The 22,875-nt window shown below is 28.8% G+C and overlaps 2 non-coding genes across 2 annotated transcripts; both read left to right on the top strand.

Annotated features, from left to right (window-relative positions):
• The first annotated feature begins 22,234 nt into the window (after positions 1–22,234).
• TRNAA-UGC (transfer RNA alanine (anticodon UGC)) lies at positions 22,235–22,306 on the top strand. Its single transcript has one exon. It is a non-coding gene; the product is annotated as a tRNA-Ala (tRNA).
• A 108-nt stretch (positions 22,307–22,414) lies between these two features.
• On the top strand, positions 22,415–22,486 carry TRNAA-UGC (transfer RNA alanine (anticodon UGC)). Its single transcript has one exon. It is a non-coding gene; the product is annotated as a tRNA-Ala (tRNA).
• Positions 22,487–22,875: the final 389 nt, after the last annotated feature.

The following is a 22,875-nucleotide window of genomic DNA, read 5'->3' as shown; positions in this document are numbered from 1 at the left end:
GTACCATTTGGTCCATAGTATATTTTCCTCGGTTTTCTTTGATTTTTTTACATTTATTTAAAAAAAAAATAAGTATTTATTAGTTTGTTTTATATGTTTTTTGAAATATAATCAACTCCCAAATCTGAAATATCGGAGTCACTTTCTACATTGAGCAGTTCTTGTAAGTCATCTTCGTTCAAGTTTGCCATGTCGTAAGTAAGAAAAAAAACTGCACACAAAGTGAACCAAGCATTTGCAAATATTTGTACTTCTTTACAACAAAAATCCCAAAAGGGTAATCCCACAATTATCTACATATTTAATTTATGTTGATTAAAAAAATAAAATAAAAAAGTGGAACACTTGCGTTTTACATTAGCAGTTTATATGGACCAAATGGTCCATTAACCTAACATTCGTAAGTTTTTTCTAACCTAACAGGGTTAATAGATTTTTGTGTATAAGCTAAATGTATTCGAATGCTTAATCAACAAGGTGATATCGCTAATACAAAATGGATGTTGGTAACAGATGCTTGATATGTTTGGTAACATCAAGATCAACTGTTACCAAGCATTTCAAATTGATTTCGAAAATTCGAAAAACAAAACATAGTAGAAACATTTCAAAACAACATGTTTGGATCAGAGTGGATATGTATGCTTTATATAAATCCATGTCATAATTGTATATCAAGTATACGTCACTTACTTATGAATACTAGATGCTAGGTTTTTTTCTACAGCAATATGTGGCGTATACTTAATATTTAATTGAAAATATTAATTGCCATTTTCAATATTTTAGTATTTTTATACCCTATAGTGGGGAGGGTATAATGCGTTTGTGCAGATGTTTATAACGACCAAAAATAGTAGTCTAACACATACCTTAAAGTATACCGATCGACTTAGAATCACTTTCTGAGTCGATTAAACGATGTCCGTCCGTCCGTCTGGCTGGTCGGCTGGCTGGCTGTCGATGTAAACCTTGTGCGCAGAGTATAGGTCGTAATTTTGAAGATATTTCGATCAAATTCGGTACATATACAAGGACCAAGCCTATTGAAACTGTCTGAAATCGGTCCATTATTTCACCTAGCCCCCATACAAATGTCCTTCTGAAATTGGACTTTATCGATCATAAATGTTTAATTTATTTATGTATGTAACTCCACAAATTCCTCTCCAAATAAGTTTTATATATACAAAATTCATGTCACCAAATTTTTTTATGATCGGTCCATAATTAGTCATAGCTACCATATAGACCCGCTTCCGAAAATCTCTTTAACTTGCATAAATCGCTTAAAAATGTTTGTATACACACAAAATTCAACACAGTTAACTTTAATATAGACATAAATCACACGACCTAATTTCATGGTGAACGGTCCATAATTGGTCATAGCTCCCATATAAGATCCACTTCCAAAAATCGCTCAAAAATATAAATTATTGAAATTTTTAAAGAGAAATGTTTTTGGTCTTTTACTTAGTGTTGGGTATTATATGGTCGGGCTTGACAGACCATACTTTCTTGCTTGTTTTTATTTGAAACTAAAATTAATTGATTGAATAAAATATTAACATGTAGCTATAAAATGTAGCAATTAACTACAATCATTAATAACACAAAATCTGGTCATCCTAATACTTACCTCGTTCTTGGCATTTAACAAATTTTGTAGTTAGATACAAATTAATTTATATAAAGTTGTGTGTAAATATTACCAGTAAACAAAGCAATATATTGTTTGACAATAATTGATGAATGTGCTGATGATAATGATTCTGTGTACAATATAATTTAATAGTAGTAGTTAGTCGTTGTTGTTGTTGTTGTTCATGTTTTGCTGCTTATGTTGTTATTTTATACACTTGATAAATTTTCCAAAGATACAAATACCAAACATTTAAAGACTTACACATCCGAGTAAGTTGTATATGGTATTCATAAGTATGTACATTAGGGTTGCACCAGAAAAAGGTAATGGATGTTCACAACAAATGGTTGTTTCCGATTTACGTAATTCGATAATGTTCTATAATCTATGTATATAAATGTAATACTATTTTGATGATACAATTTTGTTATTTATACATATATTTTCCACTTTGCTTAACATATAATGTTGTGTAAAAATGTAAAAGAAAAATTTATTTTGTTTTTAAAATATAAGCCATCAAATTTTATACCTCAAGATCACTTATCATTGAAAGAAATGTGAATTATGCATACAATTTTAAATGGCATTTCTTTATCTTTCAAATAATATCGAATTTACATTGTTGTACATGGAATGGTTTAAAAGTTAGTTTTAATCGTTTAAATCTTTAAGGCGTCATAGTGTCACGAGTGAAAAAGTCTATGATTTGATAAACACTTGCAAAACATAACAACTGTGGTAAATTTCGTTAAAATCGGAAATAATAAATAAATCGGGATGAATTCTACCAAACGGACTCCTCAAACAAACTAACTTTATATTTTCTCCATACAAACACATCCACCTTAATGTACATGTATATCTATATAAACGTAAGTTAATGCATTTGAACGATAGTTTATATGTGTGTATTTTATGTCTGACTTAAGATGCGTCTTCTGCTGGCAGCAAAAGTAAAATAATACATAATTGAAGAACTTTCGATACAACAACAACAGTATGTAGCCCACAAAGAATGTCTACAAATAATAATGAAGGTACTCGTATGTTAATAGACAATTTATTTTGGAAAGGAGAACATGTGGAAAACTGGTAGATGTAGATGGAAAATGTTTAGCAAAGAGGTGTTTCAATTAATGCGTGTGTGGTATGCATCACATCAAATGTGGTGAGTGCTACTTTCCCCTTGTACGGCTATCAACCAAAATGGTAAGAAATTAAAGAAGAGTTAATGAACAAAATTCAATTTATTTTAATGGATACATATGTATAAAGTAGATGTATTGCTAAGTTTAAAATTAATTTATTTCATTATGTGGTTTCTATAAAATTCATTAAATATTTATTTATGGGGACTTTCACGTCAAGTGAACCAAAAAAAGGGCCCATTTTGAAAAAAAGGCAAAAAAGTTTTTTAATTCGGATAAAAAATATTAAAATTTTGTTATTTTTTTTCCAAAGATTGAAGAAATAGCTATCTAAACTTTTTGAGACACATTTTGCTAAGAACAAGAGGTAATAAGTTACATGGGTGAGAAAAATCACATGTTTGGCCAAAATGTAAAATGTTTACCCCCTCTAACTCCGAGAGTTCTTGACCATCTTGTTGAACATTTGTGTCTGAATTACTATCCAATAGGTTTTGAAATTGGTGCAAATTTCATCCCGATCGAAAGACATCGATTTTAAAAGTTGGTTCACTTGACGTGAAATCCCCCTTATGTATCTATGTATATTTAATTCAAATTGATTTTTGATGTAAACATGATGTGTAAATGTGGAGGTCAGAATACTAAAGGTTTCCAGTAGCTATTTCCGTCTGTCTGTCCGTCTGTATGTCTGTTGAAAACATGATAGGGCCCCAACGAAAGGAGCTAGCTGCTGACATTTTCCATAAATACTTCCTGTCAATAAAGTTTGTTTGGTATTGAAAATGGGCAATATGGGTATATTTATTTACCACAATCATATATATGATTGCTACAAACGTATTATGGTTACCATATACATAATTATAGTGACCATAATATTGTTAAAAAACTTTTTTGAAATTGTCATGGTTACCATAACATATGCACATATTAATAATAGGTATACAAGAATCGGCACAGCCGAATATAACGCTCCTACTTTAGTATCCAATGGAATCCCAGGGATCCGATTTTATTACTCATAACCTTAATTCAAAATTTCGATAAAAAAAATTTAAGTTTGGAATCTAGGCCCTAAAGAAACCCTTATTAGAATATTTTAGGAGTTTTCTATTTTAAAGATATCCATTTTGAGACACCTTTCTAAAAAATTTACAAGCATGTCTGAGGTGCCCTATATATCAGCGCCGCTCATGTTAACCGTGCACATCAGCCAGTTAGAAATGACAGTTTTATTTCCAAAATATTGTAATTCTGTCCCACTGTGTAGGGTTTGCTAAAATAAAATCCAATAAAACGGCCACCCGACTCATAGGTTTCGTTTATAATGAAATTATGTTTAGGCGATAAAAAGCCAAATTCCAAAAAGTCTGTAAATGTCACTAGAAAACACATAAATTTTCGAAAAAAATATGGCAATTCTTTGATTTTTTGAAAGCTTGTTAAGAAAGTATTCTATTACTGGAGCTGTGCAAATTACAAATTCTACAACTACATAACTTAACGCCAAAAAGTGTTCAAAGGCGAGCAGCTTTGTTTTTAATGGAATCTGTTAGTTAAAAACTGTAAAAACAAATTAATGAGAAAACTCTTATTAGTGTCAAATGATATTGTTAAATTTTTAACTTTTAAAAACGGTGGTTTATTTTTTTTTAAATAACACGGTTTATTTAATATTGCAATAAAAAGCGCCAAGTAGTAGTAAAATTGTAACAGATCTTATTTATTCAAATTAACACACAATTTAAAAACAAACTGGTAATACGGTTGATCATCACATTGGGATTTATTGAGATCATAATAGAGAATAAAAATATAAAAAAACAAGTAAGGGAGCTATATTCGGCTGTGCCGAATCTTAAATACCTCTTCACCAAATTATACTTTAAAATAAAAAATTTAAATATTTTTAGGTAAACACAAATTCAATTTTATTTTTCCAATTTTTTGGAATTTTTTCTCGAAATTGTTTTTTAATTTTTTTTAAAATTTAGTGAAAAAAAAATTTGGGTTAAAAAATATTTTTTCGATTGTAGGTCCAACTTACTATGGTCTTATATACGTCGTTGTAAAGGTCTTTGAAATATCTATCATTAGATATCCATAATACAGATATAGGTCAAAATCTTGTGTAGAACAACATTTTCTGTAGAAAATCTTGTCTATAACAATATTTTCTGTAGAAAATCTTGTCTATAACAATATTTTCTGTAGAAAATCTTGTCTATAACAATATTTTCTGTAGAAAATCTTGTCTATAACAATATTTTCTGTAGAAAATCTTGTCTATAACAATATTTTCTGTAGAAAATCTTGTCTATAACAATATTTTCTGTAGAAAATCTTGTGTAGAACAACATTTTCTGTAGAAAATCTTGTGTAGAACAACATTTTCTGTAAAAAATCTTGTGTAGAACAACATTTTCTGTAGAAAATCTTGTGTAGAACAACATTTTCTGTAGAAAATCTTGTGTAGAACAACATTTTCTATTGAAAATCTTGTGTAGAACAACATTTTCTATAGAAAATCTTGTGTAGAACAACATTTTCTATAGAAAATCTTGTGTAGAACAACATTTTCTATAGAAAATCTTGTGTAGAACAACATTTTCTATAGAAAATCTTGTGTAGAACAACATTTTCTATAGAAAATCTTGTGTAGAACAACATTTTCTATAGAAAATCTTGTGTAGAACAACATTTTCTATAGAAAATCTTGTGTAGAACAACATTTTCTATAGAAAATCTTGTGTAGAACAACATTTTCTATAGAAAATCTTGTGTAGAACAACATTTTCTATAGAAAATCTTGTGTAGAACAACATTTTCTATAGAAAATCTTGTGTAGAACAACATTTTCTATAGAAAATCTTGTGTAGAACAACATTTTCTATAGAAAATCTTGTGTAGAACAACATTTTCTATAGAAAATCTTGTGTAGAACAACATTTTCTATAGAAAATCTTGTGTAGAACAACATTTTCTATAGAAAATCTTGTGTAGAACAACATTTTCTATAGAAAATCTTGTGTAGAACAACATTTTCTATAGAAAATCTTGTGTAGAACAATATTTTCTATAGAAAATCTTGTGTAGAACAATATTTTCTATAGAAAATCTTCTGTAGAACAACATTTTCTATAGAAAATCTTGTGTAGAACAATATTTTCTATAGAAAATCTTGTGTAGAACAATATTTTCTATAGAAAATCTTGTGTAGAACAATATTTTCTATAGAAAATCTTGTGTAGAACAATATTTTCTATAGAAAATCTTGTGTAGAACAATATTTTCTATAGAAAATCTTGTGTAGAACAATATTTTCTATAGAAAATCTTGTGTAGAACAATATTTTCTATAGAAAATCTTATGTAGAACAACATTTTCTATAGAAAATCTTGTGTAGAACAACATTTTCTATAGAAAATCTTGTGTAGAACAACATTTTCTATAGAAAATCTTGTGTAGAACAACATTTTCTATAGAAAATCTTGTGTAGAACAACATTTTCTATAGAAAATCTTGTGTAGAACAACATTTTCTATAGAAAATCTTGTGTAGAACAACATTTTCTATAGAAAATCTTGTGTAGAACAACATTTTCTATAGAAAATCTTGTGTAGAACAACATTTTCTATAGAAAATCTTGTGTAGAACAACATTTTCTATAGAAAATCTTGTGTAGAACAATATTTTCTATAGAAAATCTTCTGTAGAACAATATTTTCTATAGAAAATCTTCTGTAGAACAACATTTTCTATAGAAAATCTTCTGTAGAACAACATTTTCTATAGAAAATCTTCTGTAGAACAACATTTTCTATAGAAAATCTTCTGTAGAACAATATTTTCTATAGAAAATCTTGTGTAGAACAATATTTTCTATAGAAAATCTTGTGTAGAACAATATTTTCTATAGAAAATCTTGTGTAGAACAATATTTTCTATAGAAAATCTTGTGTAGAACAATATTTTCTATAGAAAATCTTGTGTAGAACAATATTTTCTATAGAAAATCTTGTGTAGAACAATATTTTCTATAGAAAATCTTGTGTAGAACAATATTTTCTATAGAAAATCTTATGTAGAACAACATTTTCTATAGAAAATCTTGTGTAGAACAATATTTTCTATAGAAAATATTTTCTGTAGAAAATCTTGAGTATAACAATATTTTCTATAGAAGATCTTGTGTATGACGATATTTTCTATAGAAAATCTTGTGTAGAACAATATTTTCTATAGAAAATCTTGTGTAGTACAATATTTTCTATAGAAAATCTTGTGTACAACAATATTTTCTTGTGTAGAACAATATTTTCTATAGAAAATCTTGTGTAGAACAATATTTTCTGTAGAAAATCTTGAGTATAACAATATTTGCTATAGAAAATCTTGAGTATAACAATATTTTCTATAGAAAATCTTGTGTATGACGATTTTTTCTATAGAAAATCTTGTGTAGGACAACATTTTCTGTAGAAAATCTTGAGTATAACAATATTTGCTATAGAAAATCTTGAGTATAACAATATTTTCTATAGAAAATCTTGTGTATGACGATATTTTCTATAGAAAATCTTGTGTAGAACAATATTTTCTATAGAAAATCTTGCGTAGAACAATATTTTCTATAAACAATCTTGTGTATAACAATATTTGCTGTAGAAAATCTTAAGTATAACTATATTTTCTGTTGAAAATCTTGAGTGTAACATTTTTCTATAGAAAATAAAATAATTTTCTATAGAAAATCTTGTCTATAACTATATTTTTTGGACATGTTGTGTATAACAGTATTTTTTCTGTAGAAAATCGTATGAAAAACAGCATTTTCTTTAAAAATCTTGTCTATTATAACAGCATTTTCTATAGAAAATCTCGTATTCAACAGCACTTTCTATAGACAATTTTGTGATAACAGATGACTGTTTACAACATAAAGCTACAGTAATATTAAAATTTTAAGTACTCTGGTGATGAAGAAAGTAATTTTCTAATACTATTTTAATACGGAACAAAAATATAATTTTCCATCCCTGTATATAAGATTAAAATTAAATCTTAAAATAGGAGAACACATATGGAACCGTAACAGCAAATCCAATATAGAATCGTTTACATAATCTGTTGAAATTTCATAAAATTTTATAGAAATTGCAAACGGAATGACAAACTTAAATATACATATGTTATAGCCTTGCCACTTATGATGAAGGGTATTAAAAGAATTAAACACAACAATCGAACAAAAAGCTTTTTCTGAAATGTTTGTTATTTACTTTCATGTTTAAAAACGGCTAAAAAAATAGAATAACAATATGGGAGTCAAGGCGAATTGTTTAGACAAGTGAACTGTCAATTCACTTGTGATTGTTGTGGCGAAAAATACAACAAACCCAAAAGCAAAAACAACAACAGGCAACTTTGACAGTTCGACTATCTTTGAACAAAAACAAAGTACCTGTTGTTTTTGTACATGTTGTAGTTCTGTCGTCACCTTCTATAGATTCGCCTTGCTGGGAGTGGTTGCGTTGCTCAATTATTTGTTGACAATAGCTACAAACAACAACAAAAATGAAATAAGCGCAAAAGCAACGTGCTCAAACAACGTGGTTGTTGTTTTTGTACAATATGTGTTCTGTGCAGTGTTACCATATGTCACGTTTTCCCTTTTTAGCAAGGTTTTTGAGGCGCAAAAAGTTTTATTTTTAAAAAAATATTTTTTTTGGAATATTGATATCAATAAGTTGAACCGATGATTTCAAAATGATAGTCCCCAAATTCATTCACTAAATGGGGAGATTGATTTGAATATATTGAAAGTGTCTCCAGCACTAAATTCACATAAATTATCTCAGTTTGATTACATATATGTACGAATTGGGTTTTGTACTTAGAAATAAAAAGTTTTCTTCAAAAAACATATAGCAACACTGGTTCTGTGTACGCGTGAGAGAGTTGCTCTTTTGAGAACACATTATAAAAAGCTCTCTCTCAAGGCGAATTTATATACTAGGTGGTGTTGATAGCAGAGCTGATTAATGCTGTTTGAGCTGTCAATTATCCTGTGATTGTTGCGGCGAATGCTACAACAAACGTAAAAGTAACACAAACAACAGGCAAACTTTGACAGCTTAAACCACATAAACAAAAACAAATTGCAAGTGGTTTTTGTAAATGTTGTACTTGTTGTAGAATCGACACCACCTGGTATAGAAATTCGCATTGCTGAAGATTGACAAAAAACACATACATACATACATACATACAAATAAAGATTTGTTTGTTATTATACATATATTTGCATGACGTCATGGAAAACAATAACAAATTACATTGTGTTTTGGTTTTTTTGGTTATATCTCAGCCCAGGTCCAACTTACTATGGTCTTATATACGTCGATGCAAAGGCCTCTGAAATATCTATCATTAGATATCCATATTGTCTATATTAATGACTTAGTAATCCAGATATAGGTCAAAAATAGGTAAAAAATCGAGGTTGTCCTGGTTTTTTCCTTATATCTCAGCCATTTGAGGACCGATTTTCTCGATTTTAAATAGCAACCGAGCCGGAAGAATTCCGGCGATATTGATATATGAATCATGTATGTATGTTATTTGGGGGCTTCGGAAAGTTGATTTCAACACACAGACGGACAGACGGACAGACGGACAGACGGACATGGCTATATCGATTCCGCTATCTATAACGATCCAGAATATATATACTTTATGGGGTCGCAAATGAAAAATGTGGAAATTACAAACGGAATGACAAACTTATATATACCCTTGCCACTCATGGTGAAGGGTATAATTATGTCGATACCTCCTACAGTTTTTCCGTAACTACGATTTAAATTTTGCGATTTTCGGGAACAATTTCCTTACTGTTATGAATTTTAAGTAAAACCTATACAGAATCTTATAGTTCAGATAATTTTAAATATACTCTGAAAGTTTTACTAAAAACGGACAACTTTATCCCTTAAATGGTGAAGGTCAAATGTAAAATTTTGCAATATATGGAATTTCTTAATGAAATATTTCGAAATATTATATATTTTTGGGCCGATTTTAATGAAACTTGATAAAATATACATTAGGGACTAACACTTACTTATTAAAAGCACTTGGGATCAAAATGACTGTGTTTTTCGTGATTTTAGAAGTTTAGGGTCACTTTAACCCAAAGTGCAATTAAGGCTTAATTTCCATTTTTGTGCTATTATTGTAAATACTGTACTTTATGTTATATTTTCCCCAAATTTCATTATAACATTTCGCTATGTTTCCATTAGAAATATTGAAAAATTTGATATTTAACCTTCACGATTTAAAGTTTAACGTTTTCTCAAAATTTAAATCGCAGGTACGGTAAAACTGTAAGAGGTATCGATAAAATTTTTCATATTTTTATTGCCTAATATAATCTCAATAAATCAAAATGTGATGATCAGAAAATTCTGAAATTTGTTTAACAACATTTTTTTAAAATTTAAAATGAAGATTTGAAACTGCAGTTAATTAACCAATTTATGTCATTTATATCTCATTTCAACGTCAATTAAGTACACATTTCGATTCTTTTGCACTCACTTGCAAAAGTATTTAGTTAGTAGAAAAAATTTTATAAAAACTGAAAAATTAGCATTTTTTCCGAATTTTAGCTATAATACAGTTTTTGGGTTAATCTCCAAAAGACTTATTTTAATGTAAGTTAATAACGGAATGTTATTAACATTGTTTATAAGTAGAAGTTGTTACCTATGGATGTATGCTGCAAGCATCCGTTACAGACCGTTAAATTCAAATCGATAATTAAATTTCGTAACAATATTTTTAAATGGTGAAATATTAGTAACCTAACATTTCAAATATCATAGTTATCGATATGTTTAACTGATTTTTTCCAACTATGAGTATTTAGTTGCAACGATTCTCCAAGAATGTTTATTTTACTTATGAACTTTATTGAGTCGCAAATGAAAATTGTCTCATAACAAATGGCATAACAAACTTATATGGATCCTTAGCACTCAAAATAAGGGGTATAACATGGTAATTGGAGGGAATGAAACAAATTAATGAATTTGCGAAATACTGTTCATAGCATTTAAAGCCAATGCCACCACTTGTAATAGGTGTCTCCTTCAAAATAAATCTGTAATTGTGTTTAGTGGCTTTTGGGTACAGACACTTAACACAATTAGTTGTAATCATATCCTGCAATAAACCTGTTTGTTTAATAAAAACAAAAAGCAGAATAAAGAAAAAAAACTATAATTATGTTATGTTTGTGTATTACAACAGGTCTTCAAAACAACTGAAATCAAATTACAAATTCATAGAGTTTAGAATTGGGAATCATACAACTACAATCAACAAAATAAAAACAAAATGATTGATTTGTGTTACACACAGTATCATCTTTTTCCACCAAAACAAAAAAATAAAACACAGATAAAAGAAAAATTCAGGCTTCCAAATGAACACATGCCAAACATCAAAAAAAAAAAACTGAATGGACACCCTCGTGATTAACAAGAAAAGATAATGAAAATAAAAAAGAAAGATAGGAAAAAAAGAAAGAATTTTTGTTCATCGAATATTCATCCCAAAAATTTCCAATTTTTTTTTTTATTTATCCATTTTCAACAGACATTTTTTTTCCTCTTCGACACGCATCAATTGTGTGGTTATTGGGTAATACCAGGTTTTTACTTCCTGCTCTATCTTTGTCTTTTACATGGATTTTTTGTGAGGGGCGGATTTGATGTTTATCATAATTACGCTTTTGAGAATTGTATCAATGGCTCATTGAAAATAACGAGACATTAAGCAATTAAATGTGATTGACAGGGTGACAAGGATACTTAGGCCTGTTTTTGTTTTTTTGCTCTGTTTTCTCCTTTATAGCTTCTATGTCTGTGTTATCATAAAAATGAAAACGAAATTGTATGAGACAAAAAAACTGCATTTCATTTTAATCTAAAATGGTCTATTGACTTTTTATGTATTGGCTATTAAACTTTGATTTTTAGCGTAATCATTGTGATGATTTAATTTTTTTGTTTTAGTTTATTGTTGCTGGTGACGGTTATCATTTTTGGGAAATTTTGTTTTTGTTGCACACATAGTAGATATTTGACATTATTTCCATATATACATTTTATTTATTATGGGAAATAAAAAGAATTAGAAGATGAAATACACACTTAGCAATATCAACCATTATGATAAAAATGTAGAGGGCAATATTGCTTCAGCTTTTCCTTATTACTAATATTAACCTATTCTGGCATATTTGTGAAGTAAATATTTTTTTACGTTCGAAAACTCTAATTTAATTTTGAAATGTCTAGAAGAAAATAAATCTATATTTATATATAACAAGTAAGAGAACTATATTCGGCTGTGCCGAATCTTATATACCCTTCACCAAACAAAATTTTTTTTTTTAATTTTTTTTCCAAATTTTTATCCATTTTTATATTTATTAGTGAAAAAAAAAATCAGGTTAAAAAATATTTTTCCCGATTTTAATTTATGACAACAAAAATTTATGTTAGTAAAAAAAAAATTCGGTTTAAAAAATATTTTTCCCGATTTTGACCCATTGTAGGTCCAAATTACTTTAGCCTTATATGCATCGTTGCAATGGACTTTGAAATATCTATCATCAGACTTTAATGATTATACGTTAATTGATAAAAAACGTCTTCATATTCAATACGATATGCGTAAATCAGACACAATTTTTCAACCAGATTGAAGAAAGAGCTATATATGCTATTTGGGACACATTTTGCTAAGAACAATATGTAATAAGATACATGGATAAGAATAAACACCTGCTTGGCCAAAATGTCAAACTCAGACAAACCCTCTAACTCAGAGAGTTCTCGACCGATCTTGTTGAAAAATGTGTCTGAGTTGCGAACTAACCTTGGTGCAAATTTCATCCCGATCGGAAGACATCGATTTCAAAATTTGGTTCACTTGACATGAAATGCCCCGTATATTAAAATTACTGGTTTATACTTTCAGTGGGGTTCACGATTTATTATCGATGATATTATCGCTTTGGTGCGGTGTTTATTTTCCAAATTCTTAGTTTGCTGTGCATCCTTAACTTCACTGAGTAGCCTAGAAGAAATATATTTTTGATAAATTTTTTTTTAATTTATATGTTGCGTTGCTAAATATGTGTTCCCTTCATTAACAATTATAAATTGAGAGTGCATTTGTAGATCAGCGTTGTTTCCATTAAATGGTACTTCTTGAAAAAACGTATGTATTGTGTAGTTAGACGGTGGAGTTTCTGGCAGATTCACTTAACATGCTGTAGACTCGATTAAAAAGAACATTTGTTCTACTTTTTTCTTTTTATACCAATATATGCATTGTCAAGTCAATAGTTTTCATTTTTGAAGATGATTTTTTAAACACTTGAAAATAATGAAAAACAAACAAAAAAAGTAAAATTGCTATATGAATTTGTTAAACACTTTATTTTTTAATTGACCCACACTTACGTGGCTTTATTTCAAGAACAAAATCAACTGAATTTATATACTGTTCAATTGTATATAGAAAGTAATCCGGCTTTACTATAAAGTTGTTGTTTAAAATATAAATTTCCACTTTCGTTGGAATTTTGTAGACACCTTTTGCTGCAAAAATGTAAAAAATATAAGAATGTATAAAAACGAAAGTACATACTCTATATTTACCCTTTTTTATAATTGCATCACAACCAACGTCTTCATCAAAATTAAATAAATAAGAAAAATTGAATAATTAATTTACTAAAGAATTAGTTACTCATTTTAAAACCCGAATTAATGAACGACATAAAAAAGTTCGTAATACGTTTATATGTGCGTGAATTCCGTATCATGTCCAACCAGCTCAATTTTTTTAAAGCACTGCTTTGTAGATTGTTCGGGAGGGAATCTAATTAGATATACCTGATGAAAATTTAATGATGAACTTTATTATTGAATGTTTTTTAACATTATCAATACTTGAACTGCTAACTATAACAATGAAATATCAAAAAAAACTTACATCTAAACTTCATTCTCTTATTTGAATTAGTCGCTTTTTTCGAACTATAAAGCGACAAATTCAAATATGTATGAGGAAATTCCAAAAATAATAGAAACCAAATAAGAAGTATAGTCAAGTTCAAGTCTCAAAAGTTATAGCGGTTTTTGTCATTATTTGAGAAGTAAACAGGCAGTTAAGGTCTGTTTCAGCGATTATAAACTTAGAGGTGATTGCTACGTCTAATTATGGACCGATTTATTTGGCTATCAACATTATTCAGTCTTTTAGACTTTTAGAACGCAAAATTTGTTACTGCATGTTCTGTAGCTCAGGCGTTTTGCTTGCGTTTTGTTATATTTCGAAGTTATATACGACAAATTAAAACATACATACAAAGTCATATCATCCATTTCAGCTCACAAAAGGTCCGAGCTCTGTAGCGCCCGCCATGGACGGAACTGGCGTTGCACAGTTTCGTTACACACTGCACGTTAACGGGGGCAATGAGTGTTGTCCACCAGCAATCCAGTCTCACTAACTTTTTGCGCAATCTTGTGTACAGCACTTGCGGTGGGTGCTTTCAAAACTTTTTTCAACAAACAGTTTGGGCAACACAGCACTCACTTTTGAAATAAGCTTTCAATATTTCCCAGCATTGTTCCAGTGTAAGGCGTCTCATTTTGGTCCGACTTACACTAGAATAACATATAATTTCAAAATTTAGTATTTGGATGCAACAAATAATGGGTTTTAATTTAAAGATTACACAGTAAGTGAAAATAATATGTAGGGATTCTTATATTGAAATTATGTTTTGTTGGAGCCTATAGATTACCAAAATACCTTTTCCCGATCCCTTCGTTTTAGTGAAGTAATGGCGTTTTTAAAGTTACAACTTCAAAACATCATAAATATGTTTTTTAGAAGCTAATTTTAAAACTTTTTTTTTGAAAGATATGACTTTTACCATAGGGTACAACTAGAGGCGCAACTGAGAGTAAGCTGAGAGTAACAATAATTTTCTCTCCACACGTACTTGTGATATGTGAATTCAACATACTTGTGAGAGAATTAAACACATCAAAATACTTCAAATTTTAACATTGATTTTCCCACTAAATACAGACCGAACCACTTTATTACACTTCTACACAATATTTGGCAATTTTTTTGAATACTTTGCAGGACACTTTTATTTCCAAAACACATTAATTTTGCTCAAATGAAAAAAAATATTTTTTATTAATTTTTGACACTTTATTTTATTGTGGTAGAATTTAATTTATAGAACAGAGTTTCAATTTTTGGTATTGAAAATAGAACAAAATTTATACATTTTTATAGAACTCTGTGTGTCTGGTGAAAATTCCCTGAAGGAAACCTGGGGACAAGTGTCTCCAAGTCACCAGTTTTGTCGACTATTTTGGTGACTATTTAGCGACATTGTCAACGAAGCGTCAACGAAGACGACTCTTCCATCTGTTATGAATTCATACCATTTCGTTTTTTAATTTGTTCAATACAACGTCAAATGTTAACAAAATATGCAGTTTCGTTATTTATATCTACTTCAAAAAAGTACCAAAAGTGTAGATTAGAATTACTAAAATGTGATAGGGTAAAATAAGTCACTAGTACTGGTGACTGTGTCAATAGTAAGTCAGTATAGTTTCACTATTGACACTTCCTGCAGGGTTAAAAAGGCACCAATTAAACCTCAAAACTATGTACTAATACATTCTCACGACTTAGGTTTTTGACAACAGACTTAGGTTTTTTCCCTCTCAGTAACGCTTCTATGGATATATTATTCTATGACTTTTACCCTCAAAAGAAAATAAATGTTTTTTCAAAAAAAAAGAAAGAAAAGCGTGAAAAAAAGATTATTTTTATTATAAATTTATTTAATAACTTATTCAAATATAAATATAGTATTTAACAAACATTCCCCTCGACAACTCACACACAAAATTATGATATTTAATAAAAAAAAAACACTTTCAATATGAGCATAGTTTCTATATTTGTTCCTTTAACAAAGTTTCGAATATAGCAACAATGTAACATAATTCACTCATATTAAACTACAGGAAGAAATTGATTAGCACTATGGCATCAGCATCAAATTTGCAACACTTGAATGCTGTCAAATTGTTGAGATGAAAATTTGGTTCTTCTTCTTCTGTTCAATCCATATAAGTCTGTGCGTTTTTTTTTTTTTTTTTTTTGTATGCGAATAAAACATAATAAACACAAGACAAAAAAAAACTAAATCTTGCAGCAATAAGAAAAAAAGGCAAAGAACAAAAAATTGTATGCAGTATGTTATAAATATGCACGTTTAGACTAAAGGAAACGGAAATAAAAAAAAAAACTTGCCAAGCCAGCAAACTAAATCTAAACTTTAAGAATGGAAAAAATAGAGATGAACAACTACAAAAAATACAGAAGAATGTTGCATACAATAGAGGAAAGTAGAAATGTACGCAAAGTAGCTTAATAACTTACACAACACTAACACCACTACTACACAGAATTTTATATATTACACAAATACATATGTAAACACATACACATTTGCACACACACTGACACATTTGCCATCCAGTGTATTTCATATTGAAATTGTTTTTATGTATGCTTATGTGCAGTCACATGACGTACTATGAGTAGAATAAGCAACATGCATGACATTGGTAACAAATATGCTGTAACAGCATAAAAATATTGCAAACACATTGACTGCTGACAAATAGTATCGCTTGTCAATTCATCACAAAAAACAACAGCAACACATACACTTACAGATACAGCTACATATACTGACAAACAAAAAATGTAAGCAAACACTGACATACACATAACCGGGAATATGTTTTTATGTATGGATTGTACGTATGTATGTTTATTTCTTTGTGTGTGTATTACATCCTGTCTAAGGAAATATGCATGTCTATGTATATAAATAGATTGATATGTATGAAAAAAACGAGGGTATCCATATGATTTTAAACCTGTGTACATAAATATGAGCAATTATTGTTGTTCAAGTTTAAAAGGCAGAGTCACTGCAGTCTGTACTTTAGTAAAGAAATATTAACTGAGTTAATCACTGTCAAATTAATGAAATTGCAAATAAAAAATTAAAACATAAAGGCCCATAATCATAGTCAAACACTAAAGTCGGTTCTTTTTAAAATCAACTTTAAAATAAAAACCTGTTTTTTATTAATTTGCAACCATAGTCAAAATTAAAGTATGTTTTAAATTGAACCGACTTTAACTGGGTGCCACCGCAACAAAAAACAGACAAGTGGCAACGCTGAACAGCTGACATACAAAATTAAAAAAAAAATCCAAAAAACGTAAAACGTGGAAAAATGGAAAAGATAAGATTAATATCATAATTACGATATTTTGGTACTAATTTTATTGATAACTGTTCAATAATTGCAAAATCTCTACCAATATCTTGTAACATAAACATTTTTTACTTTGTGACGAACTTTTTTACTCGGCGAAGAACAGTAGATGCTGTTGTTAAACGAGTTAAAAACAACTTCAGCTAGTTTTATATTTAGAGTCGACTTCAGCGTCAGAAGTATACTTTAACTTGTCTATGATAGACCTAAAGTCCACTCTTAAGTAAAGTCGAGTTTAATTCTCTTAAAATGTACTTTATTTTTGACTATGATTATGGGCCAACATTTTTAATTTCATTATTTTACAAATACCACACGCTCGCTGAAAAGTTTTAGCCCATAATCAAACAATTTTCACAGAAAAATTAACAGTTACGCATGTCTAAAATACAGAATATCACCTAAAATGCAAAACAACGTATCATCAAAAAATTCGAAATTGTTTTTATTATTGATTACTATTCACTACATCATATTACATATGTATGTGTACGAAATTTTACTATCAAAAATCATACATGGACACACTGCATTATATTTCTAATGCATTAAGCATTGCAGTATTCAATAAATTTTTACTGGTAATGAAATTTAGAATGCCTTACCAGTAAAACTTTACTGATTACTGAAAAAAAAATTCAGTATTCAGTATCTTAAATTGAAGTCTATTATGCATTACCGGTCAAATTTTATGAATTACGTGTTAGGATTTTGAGGATTTTCGACTCACTCTTACTAGGAAAGTAAATGAACTGACCTAAAAAAAGAATTAATAATAATCCAACAGCATTTTTGGAACAGACTAGCGACCCTATAATTCATTTTTGTAGAATAAACTGGTCTGAATTTTTTTACAGTGCACATTGGTTTAAAATCGATTTTTTCTGTGAAATTTAGTTAAAAATTGTGTTTCTTTCTATAAAAATTAATAAAAATCCACGGCTAATAAATCTATCGTGTATGAAGTTCAAAAGATTTTCTTTTTCTTCTCTTTGTTATTAGATTGTTGCCAAATTTTGAATAGATCCTCATTTTTGAAGCGAAGATAGTATAGTAAAATGCAAATATCTTAAATTATTGCAAGTTACTGCAAGAAAAAACTATATAATGTGGTGCAGCAGACCACGTGCTATTTTTCAGTTATGTTTTTTCACTGGACAAAGTTGGACATTTTTTAAAAAGTTTAAATTTATACAAAAACTAAATAATATTTGAATGCACGATTATGCTTGTAAACAACACACATTTTATTTATGTATTTTATTCTTTTTGAACTTAAAATATTAAAAATATTTTTTTAAACTTTTAATTTATATGCAATAACACTATTCGACCAATTACTTATATAATACTAATTGCACTTGACTTTTCAACAATACTAAAAAGTTCTATGTTTGTCGCTCTGTATGCTAACGGTAAATACCGGTTTAGAAAAATAAAATTTATTTTTGTGTTTTCTATCACCCTGTAATAAAAAATTTCCAAAAATCGTAAATTAAAAAATTACATTTTGGCCAGAAAAATTTAATTTTAAACCAATGTGCAGTGGGTCAAAGTTTTAATTTTTTGATCAAAGGTAGCATTATACTAACTGAAAAAAATGTTGTAAGTTAATATCTGAGAGAATTCTTATTGTCAGAGTTATATTGTGCAATTTTATGAGGATCATTTCTGTGGAAGATCTTAACCCCCTATCTCCTCTCTTTAGGGGTCAATTTGACCCCTTTTTTGAGAAAATCGAAAAAAGTTCTTTCAAAAAACACATTTAAGGATTAAAATATTCTACAAAATTGTTTGCCGTAAAATTTCATTGGGGGTCACCAAAGACACAAAAGTTGTAAATAGAGCCCTTTACACTTAATTAGCTAAATTACACGCCACACACATTTTTTATAAATATCTCCAAAAATCCAAGTATGATCCCAATGAGCTGAAATTTAAAATGTAAATAGTGCATAAGGACATCTACAAAATATATGTAAATACATATGTCTAAGTTAACTCTTTTAGTTCAAGAGATATTTAGGTTTTTTATTTATTTTTTTATGATCTTTTTTGGTGTTTTAGATATGGCAGGCCTGCGAAGGTTCGCTATAAAATTTCGAAAACATTTCCCTATAAAAAGTTACACGCATCCAAAGTTGGAACATGAAAAAATGGCCGTATTTTTACATTTAGTTTCCACCGTTATCTTTTCTTAAGACCAACATTTCAGAAATTGCGTCACTGAGTTTTTGTCTTCTAGAACGATATACAATTCCAGCGAATGAAAATAATCGCTCTACAGGGGCGGACGAGGGCAACGGAGTATTATATTTTAGAAACACATTTTTGCAGTGTGAGTTTAGAAACACACTGTACACTAATATAAATTTGAAATAAGTAAATAAATTTTAAAATACATTAAAACAAATATTTAACTGAAAAATAATTACACAAACTTTACCATCGATGTCTTCCCCAAATTCTAAACAAGAACTTTTCGTTTTTGTGGTAAAACACGAGTTTCATCATTGGTTAATTTGCCATATTTTATGACATAATTGTTGAACATTTGCTTAACATCATCTGCCGATTGTGTTGTTGCAGTTTCTAAAAGAGCTTTTAGAAATCTTAATTTTATTTCCGGAATAGCAGCAATAATAGTATCCCAAGAATCAGGCTGAATCGAAAAATATTTTTCAAATCTTTTGAGTAAAGCCTCTTGCATTTTAGCGGATACGAACAGAAAATTAAGTAGTATTTAAAAACGCACAATTAATAAATAAGGGGGTGGCGACCAGCAAACGCGAGGCCCTCGGTTCAAATCCAGTGGGCTACGGCTTTAGGTAAATATTTCTGCTAATAACATATCTATTAAGAAGTGTTGACAATTTTTCCGTAATGATTCTACTAACATATAATTAATAAAATTTTACCGGTAATTGCATAATGGATTTCAATTTAATGGTAGTGAAAATTTACTGAATACTGCATTTTTTCATTAATCAGTAAAAAATTACTGATTTTTTTCAGTAATCATTAAAAACCTATTTTTACTGAAATTTTACTGGTACTGCAAAGTGCACATCTATGTCAAAAATAACAAAGTTATAGGCAATATTCAAAGTAAAGTATCATCAAATACATGATTTTGTTAAATAAAATATACGTTTCGATTAATTAATTAATAAATCGATTTTTACTTTATTGTAGTTAGTTTCTTAATTTTTTTATTAAATTTCTTGGAATTGAATATATTTTGCAGTCTTTATGAAAATATAATGAAGTACTTTTTTAGTTTTAGGAAACCACAATTCAAAATAACGTAAGACACAGGCTTTGAAAATAATATTTTTGTTTTTTTTTTGTAAAATACTAGCCGATACCTAGCGTGTGATAATAGACCAGTTTAATAATTAACATTTTTATACCATACTAATGTATAAAAAGTACCAAAAAGAGGGATCAATTTAACCCCTAATACGTTTAAATTTCTAAAATGTGACAAAATCCATTTCAATTTTTTTAGAAGGACTATAATTCCATTTAAATTAAATTTCTTGGTTATGGCATACAAAAAAGTGGTAAAACTTTGGTTTCGCCCGTCTTATCCCCTTAAAAGTGCAAAAATCAAAAAGTACCACACGCCTGTCCACTTATTTTTTGCATATAGAGATGCCGATTTTTACCCCATTAAAAATTCGAATTTCCAAAAATCCCTTCATAGTGGTTCTACACATCGCGATGTGTAGAACGATGCATCGTGTGTGGTACCTACATACAAAATTTCAAAAGTTAAAATTTTGGAAAAATGTTTCTGTGGGAAAATTTTTCCCCAATTTACGTAAGTAAATAAAAATTCATTTAAAAAGTAAATGTGATACGATAGTTTTTCTGATCACATGTTTTTAGACTTTTTCGGTTTATTCAAGCAAATGCTTGCTTGTGTTTTTTAACCACAGCTGACAGTATTTTGCTATAATTGGGATTAAACGTCCGTAACATACCCATTTAACTGATTTTTACACATATTTTCCTTTTATATTTATCTTTCAAACAAAATAATCAAATTTAAAATTTTGTTTCAAAAGAATATGTTTATGATGTTTTGAGTTTGTAACTTTATCGTTATTTTACTACGACGAAGCCATCCAAAAAAACTAAAAGTAGTTCCGTACTCTATGGACTTCAACCAAATAGAATTGCTACACGAGAACCCCTGCGTATTTTTTTAACAACTTTCTTTTTTATACCAAATTTTTTTTTAATGTTTTTTAATGATAGATAAAAAACAAATAGAAATCTGGGTAACGAAGATATAACCTGCCAGAAACGAAATATCTGTGGTCACAAGCAATAACCGCCTAATTCAAAAAAACACTTTTTTGAGAAAAAGCAATTTATATTTATAAAAGCGTTTCTGAAAAAAATAAAAGAGTGAATTAGAAAAAATGTAATGCAGAATCAAAGATTCTTACCCCCAAAATGCTAAAATGAAAAATTATAACAAAAGTTTTATTTATTTAGAGAAATATTTAATAAAAACAAATATCAACGCTTAATGCAACTCAGAAATACTAAATTGACAATGCTAATGTCGGATTAAGCTGTTATTACATATTTAAAAATTGACATGTCAAGTTATTAAGCCAATTTGCAATAATCGCTTATCTTTAGTTTGGCTCTTATAACAGCAGTCTTATTTATGAAAATTTATATCGTGAAAAATATACAATAACAACTAAAGTCATTATAAGCTATTTAAACAAAATAAAATATAATTGAATGTTTTCTTAAGTATATTTTGGCGCTTATTGTAAATGCAATAGTCTTCTTTAAATAAGAAAGTTAGGAATGTAGGTATTTCACGTATATATACAGTTCTATGAATAGAATAATGTAGCGTGTATAACTCAAATCTTTCTTAAGTCGACTTAGGTGGTTATTGCTTATGACCACAGATATATGGGGATGTAGCTCAGTGGTAGAGCGCTCGCTTTGCACGTGAGAGGGCCCGGGTTCAAACCCCGGCATCTCCAATATGTTTTTTTTTATTAAATCTTAATAAGCGAAGCAGAGATTATTATATTTAAATGTGATACAAAAATCTGGTAAAGAAAATTGTTATCAGGCATGATACAAATATAGGGGATGTAGCTCAGTGGTAGAGCGCTCGCTTTGCATGTGAGAGGTCCCGGGTTCAATCCCCGGCATCTCCAAATAGTATATTGTTTATTAAAAATCATTTATTTCGTTCATGTCTAAATTACATCAGAGGGAAATGTGTGCCAATTGTTTCAAAAGCACTACATAACAGCAAAAATATATTTTCATGTTTTAATCTAAATCGGTAATTTAGGAACATTTACTGTTTCATTTCATATTTAAAATTTTATGCAATAGTTAGTAAAAACAAATGTTAGCTTACATGAACATTGCCCGTAAGTTTACACTGAATCAAATCATGCAAAAAAACACAAAAGAACTTCTCCTTTAAAGTTTGTTATTAAAACAAATAATTTTAAATATTTATAAAAACAAACATCTAGCTCAATAAATTATAATATAAACAATTAATTTTAATAAAGTTGTATATAATCCACAACAG

This window comes from Calliphora vicina, chromosome 1 (genome assembly GCF_958450345.1).
Source record: "Calliphora vicina chromosome 1, idCalVici1.1, whole genome shotgun sequence".
NCBI lineage: Eukaryota > Metazoa > Arthropoda > Insecta > Diptera > Calliphoridae > Calliphora > Calliphora vicina.
Note: the sequence above shows the minus strand (reverse complement) of the source record. Positions and strands in the feature narration are given on the sequence as shown.